The sequence below is a fragment of the Lathyrus oleraceus genome, chromosome 1 (assembly GCF_024323335.1).
Source record: "Lathyrus oleraceus cultivar Zhongwan6 chromosome 1, CAAS_Psat_ZW6_1.0, whole genome shotgun sequence".
Lineage (NCBI taxonomy): Eukaryota > Viridiplantae > Streptophyta > Magnoliopsida > Fabales > Fabaceae > Lathyrus > Lathyrus oleraceus.
In genome coordinates this window covers 96610630-96617350 of record NC_066579.1, presented here as the reverse complement: position 1 = coordinate 96617350, position 6721 = coordinate 96610630, and the positions used below count along the sequence as shown (strand labels likewise).

The window sequence follows — 6721 nt, the reverse complement described above, 5'->3', positions numbered from 1 at the left end:
CACGGTGGCTGGAGGTGATACATTTAAACTTTCAATTTTCTGGGCCAGAGCATCCACTTTTGCATTAACATGATCAAGGCTACTTATCTCGTACATGCCACTTTTCGTTTGAGGTTTTTCTACCATTGTTCGGTCGATTCCCCACTAATAATGGTTTTGGGCCATGCTCTCGATAAGTTGATAAGCATCGGCATAAGGTTTATCCATAAGCGCACCACCTGCGGCGGCGTCTATTGTTAACCTTGTGTTGTATAAGAGACCATTATAGAAGGTATGAATTACTAACCGGTCCTCTAAACCATGGTGTGGACAAAGTCTCATCATGTCTTTGTATCTTTCCCATGCTTCGAAAAGAGACTCGTTATCTTTCTGTTTAAATCCATATATCTGGGCTCTCAACATAGCTGTTTTGCTTGGAGGAAAATATCGGGCAAGAAAGACTTTCTTCAACTCATTCCATGTGGTGACCGAGTTAGAAGGAAGAGACTGAAGCCATCTTCTAGCTTTATCTCTTAACGAGAAGGGAAAAAGACGAAGTCGAATCGCCTCTGAAGTGACACCATTAGCTTTAACAGTATCAGCGTATTGGAAAAATACGGATAAATGAAGGTTTGGATCCTCGGTAGGATTTCCAGAGAATTGATTCTGTTGCACTGCTTGTAACAGCGAAGGTTTAAGTTCGAAGTTGTTTTCTTCGATTGCGGGTGGAGCAATACTCGAATGCGGCTCATCTTGCGATGGAGCGGCGTAATCTCGAAGAGCACGAGCTGGTTCTGCCATCTCGGGTATCGGCGAAGGAAGAAGATTTTTGAGGTCGGGCACTTCGATAGGAGGGAGATTGTTTGCAGCACGATATTCCCGAATTCGTCGTAAGACTCGGAGATATAGTTCAATGTCGTTGATTCGTAAGTAAAACGGCTCGCCTTGTGAGCGAGTGTGTGGCATACAAATCAACGAAAGAAAGAAAAAAAAATTGCCTTAGTCTCTACAGCGTAACAGAAGGGTTACGATATCGACTAAATAAAAGTCCCCGGTAACGACGCCAAAAACTTGATCGCGACTTTATAAGTCTATTGGGGTACTAACTGCAAGTGCACAGTTCTATCGCGTAGTTTTAAAAGATATCGATCCCACAGGGACTTATGAATCGATATACCATTTTTCTAAGGTTACTTCGCAAAGCTAAGGCGGATGATACTTTGATGATTAGGGGGAAAAGTAAAACTAAAATTGGATCTAATTTAAATATCAATTAAGAGGATATCGGTATGTAGTTCGTCGTAATTAGGGAATCAAATCTTCGTTGGTTTCTTGGTTTTTTAAAATAAATCTTTTCAGTAGACACTATTGATTTAAAAGTCTTATCTCAAACTCTCGCTCTGTTGAATAGACTATGACTTTATGTTAACGTAGCTGTCACTTATTAGTTAAGTCCAAAATCACTTTTTGAAAACAACAGAATCTATAGAAACTCTTTTCATTAAAATAATAACTGTTTAAACACCCTCGTCTCAAACTCTCGCTCTATTGACTTAGATTATATAATTAAACTTAAATGCTTAACTCTCGTCCTCACATTTAACCTTTAAAAATACTTTTTAAAAAAGATTAGAATTTAATTAACTCTAAAATTGCTTTCGCCCTGATTTAGAATTAATGTCCAATTTACACTGTCCAGTTAAAAACTCAAACTGTCGTTCTATTGATTTTAACTTCTTTATGTCTTTTACTTTCGTACAAAAACCTTGGTATTAACTCTGTAAATTGAGACCATAAAAAGAGTGACTTTAATTTTAAATAAAATTAAACCAACTTAGTTTTGATTCCTTATTCTGCTTACTTTACATACCGATATCTAAATTAATTAGCCGGACATGCTAAACAGGTCTGAACAATTATCATGCTTAAATAAAACCATATCAGGCAAACAATATAAATAAACAGTAATGCAGAGCATATATAAATTAAAACAATAAATTAAAGAACCTGAATAATTAATAGGAATCTTGAACACTCCACCACAGACCGGTTGGATTTGTTCTTGCAATCTTCAATCGGACAGGAAAATAAAAGCAAAGGAATAAAATACTATGATCTAACGTAAGGTTAGATCCAGTAAAAGATACACAATAATTTCCGGCGTAGAAACTATTGTGTGAAAAATTAATTAAGTGCTCTGAAAATTGACTGGAAAAGAAAAGGAAATAAAAATTGCTAATAATAGAAAGCTGTATAAAATTAATGTTGTAAATGCTTGCACGGCGGAAAAAGAAGCGAGACCGAGAGAGAGAGCTGCAGGGTTGGATCTTTGGCTCTATTTATATTACTCTCATTTGTAACCGTTTCCAAAAGTGCATTCCGTAAGTAACTTGCACGCTTCAACGAGTCAAGCGGAAGAATAGGCTTCAACGTGCCTCTGTTGCGCGTTAAAAGCCAAAAATATAGGAGTGGGGTGTGATGTTCGTCACACCATGTGTTACGCTCGTAACACAAAGTAGCAGGGCGTGACGCTCGTCACACCTTACGTGGCGGTCGTCACAGCTTCAGCGCTCCTGGCTTTTAATTGTTGGCTGGGCTTTAGTGGAATTTGCTTTCATCCTCTTTTTCACCCCCCTTTTCTTCCTTTTTCACTTATGCTTCAAATAAGTTACCTGAGACAAATAGAAGGGAAAATACCACGTAATATCGAATAATATGAAATAAATTGAAACAAATAATAATATAATTTAATTTAATCGAGTCCAAAAATGTGATATTATTTCATGTTATCATGCACTGCAAGTGCAAGAGTCATACATCAGGCTGATACAAATCAAATTACAATTCTCCAGAATCAGAAAGAAAATACAAGCAAGTGAATTCCGTCAACAGGCCTGACGATAATCCACACATAACAACAAAAGTCTACACCGAAGAAGGTCCTACAGAAGGATCTGCATCATCAACCATCTTGGTAAACCTCACAGCAAACCTGAGCTCAGTGTTCTCCTGCTGCAGTCTCCCCACTTCCTTCTGGTGAATCTTCATCTGTCGGAAATAATGGTCTCTCCCAGCAAGATAATGATCTCTCTCAGCAATAATCCTCGCTTTCTCAGCTTCCCATTCCGTGGTAAGGACTTTGGCTCTAGCTTCCCTCTGATTCTTCACAAGGATCTGCCTCCTCTTCTCATCCTCAATGGCCTTCAAAGCTCTAGCCAACTTCTCCTTGGTAATGTCGTGCTCCTTTGTAGACGACTCCAACGCTCGACTGACCTTCCGATAATAAGTGGTGTCTATCTCAAAGCGCTTCACCTCCATGGCATGTCTCTTATCCTGGTCTTCTATTTTCCCTTTGATTTCCTGATTAGCCATCTGGATCCTAGCAACACTCATCTCCAATTCAGTCTTCTCTGCTTGCAGCTGATCTCTGGCCTTCTTCATCTCAAGGAACTCTTCCATGCTGACAGAAGAACGTGGCCCCTCAATCAAAGGACACCAAGGATCACCTCCGGGAAATGGTAAATGTGTGAGCTCAATCCTCTTCCTAAGCCAATCATCAAATGGAGGAAAAGACCTGCTATTAACCTTACCAAAAGGAACCTTGCCCTTCCTCTGAATGTTACGCCATGCCCTGGACACTTGCCTCAACTTTGGTTGATTACCCTCAATTGGCAAGTAGAAAGACTCCTGAATCTCGCGCTCGAGAGGAGGAACCTCCATGGCAAACCCCATTTGTCTCCTAAGAAGCGTCGGGTTGTAATTAATGCAACCTTGAACTCCTATAAGAGGCACATTGGGAAAGCTCCCACAACTGTAAATGAAGTTTCGTCCAGCCATACCATTGTGAGTCCAAGCTATGTCCTTGGCTCGCAAACCCATCAACTTGGTCGCCCAATTAACCGCAGGATCAAGAGAAACAAAAGCACCTCTGGAAGGCAGATATCCCATGAACCACTTGTGCAACAGTTGAGCACAACATCTGATCAATCCCCCTCGCCTCTTCTCGTTCCGATTATGGACCGAGTAATACACATCCCCAACCAAAGTAGGAACAGGATTCCTCTGCATAAACACCCGAATGGCATTAATGTCCACAAAGTTCTTCTGATTAGGAAACAAGATGATCCCATAAATGCTCACAGCAATCAAAGCACAAGCTGCCCTCCAATTTCCCACAACAGCATGCTCCTTGGCTTTAGCCTCCAAGAAACTCAGATGAAAACCGGGCAACTTTCCCTTCTCCTTCAAACCCCCCTTAGTCACCTCCGGGCTCAAATAAAGAGCACGAGAGATCTCAGCAACATCAGGTTCCTCCTTAGTGACATAGAATGGAATCTGATCTCGGATCTGAATACCGAGGATACTGGCATAGTCTTCCATCAAAGGCCCCAACAAGTAATCCGGGAAGACGAAGCATCTCAAGCCCGGGTCGTAAAACTGGAGAAGAGTATGGATGGCACTCCTATCATCATCAGTAAGCCTAAAAACCACCTTCAGAATACCCTCATAAGCCTCACGGAACATCCCCACATGGTCAGGTGTGATCAATGTTATCATCTCTTTCAACACATCAATCTCTGGATTAAAGAAACTGTAGACAACATCGTCCTTCAAGTCGGGCCTCATATCTAGAGCAAAGGTGTCTCTCAACCAGGATCTCAATCAAGAATGTCCCCTGCATATGGATAAACATGAGTTAGATGCGAATAAATGCAAAATGAGAATGATGTTGATGCATGAATGCAATGCACTGTGCCATCCTCCAAGTTATCTGAACATCCACTGCACTGAAGCCCTGGTCTCTGAACTGATCACAACCATCTGAAGGAATATGTAACCATAAATCCAACTCAGGGTTCCGAAATAAATAGAACGGAAGGATATATCACCATCATCACTGGAAAACCACTGATCTGATAACAACACAATCATCTGTACCAGCCCAGGGAATCCTGAAATAAACGGATCCCCACTGATAAATACCACGGACAGAATTCTGGCGTCTCAGAAATAAATCCATAAATCCGACTTATAAATAGAACTCTGATCGACAACTAAACCATTAGTCACCATCAAAGTCACCATCAGAACATGCATCTGTAAGATCAACCCTCCCCTCACAGGTGAATTCTAACAAGGTCATCCTAAGGCGGATAATGGTCTCGATAATCGGACAAGATACTCAACGGGTTTGCCCTTTCGGGTGTGCCGCTGCAGCTCTCATAAGATCGTCTAAACCAAATATTCGGGAAAGAACGGTCACCGAAGTCAACAGCTCAGATGAGGTAACCCAACCAAAGTGGATACTCCACAAAGGAAGAGCACTCTCAAATGAACCTTGTCCGGCTTGTGGTATGTCACGTTGCCAAAAACATGTTGACCTAACATGAGAGGCAACATGAGACCACGCTAATCCTAGGTGTATACTCGGGTCTGGGTTTTAGCCCCAATCAGAACACCCACCCCAAATCAGAGGAACCAACCTGTACAGAGTCCAGCATAATGATAATATGATGCATGCAAATATATATGCAAATAAACACAAAATAATAATCATGAATGCAATAAATACAACAGCACAAGCAACCTAAACTATCCTAGAGAGCGCTAGGAATGACTCGCTTAGGTAAGATGGACCAGCAAGAGGTCAACTTCTTTTGTCCCCAGCAGAGTCGCCAGCTGTCGCAACGCGAAAAATAACCGGCGGGAAAAGACAAACAAACAGAGCCGCCACCGTGCGTTATTTATCCCAAAGGAGGGAAAGGAAACGCTCGAAGTAAACCTGGAAAGGAAATGGTCTTACGACCGGAGATTACAAGGATCGGGAGTCGGTTACGCAAGGGGAAGGTATTAGCATCCCCTCACGTCCGTCGTACTCAACGGGATCCACGCTCAAAAGAATAGAATAAGGTTGCTGAAGAACTGCTCAAAAAGAATGCACCCACACTGGAATAAAACACAGATGGAAGAAGACGGAGAAAGCGGACTCGGCAGGATGTCGCATCCTAGGCCTACGTAGTTTGTCAGAAACAAACATCAGAGTCGACGTAGTTCGGGGAAATGGGACGCGGGCTCGCTAGGATATCGCATTCTATGCCTAGGTATCTCATCTGGAATGAGAATCAGAGCTATCAAAGTTCGGCTAACGCACGCCGAAACAAAACACAACACAAAGACGCTGAGACGTCAAAAGAAACTCGCAAATGGAAACAGACTGCTAATCGTTGGGCTTACATCCAACTCCACAAAAGAAACACAAACAGGAAAACGAATGCCAATCGCTGGGCTTACATCAGACTCCAAACAAAGAAACATAAACAGGAAACCGAATGCCAATTGCTGGACTTACATCCATCTCCTAACACACACAACACAAAAGGGTTATCAAACAGACAAGCTAATAGGGAGTCTGGAACTCGAGCCTAGTAGCTGTCAAGTAAAACCAAGAAGACGCTGAGACGTCATAAGAAACAAAGAAGTTGAACACACAGACTAAAAGGGAGTCGGGAACTCGAACCTAATAGCTGTCAACGAAACACACGCAAAAAGAAAAGGGGCGCCGGAGAGATCTCACACGATCTCCTGCCTACGTACCTCATCTGGTATGAGGATCAGGGCGACGTAGTTCCCCTTAACAGGGGAGAAACTTTCTCCTAACCAGAGACCAAGGGAATAACGGACTAAAAGGGAGACTAACTCGAGCCTAATAGTCATCATGCAAATTATAACCCTAGGTTGAGGT

General features: G+C 42.1%; 1 non-coding gene across 1 annotated transcript; it reads left to right on the top strand.

Moving 5' to 3' along the window:
- Nucleotides 1-295: 295 nt before the first annotated feature.
- LOC127117049 (small nucleolar RNA R71) lies at nt 296-402 on the top strand. The gene has a single exon (XR_007801811.1). It is a non-coding gene; the product is annotated as a small nucleolar RNA R71 (small nucleolar RNA).
- Nucleotides 403-6721: the final 6319 nt, after the last annotated feature.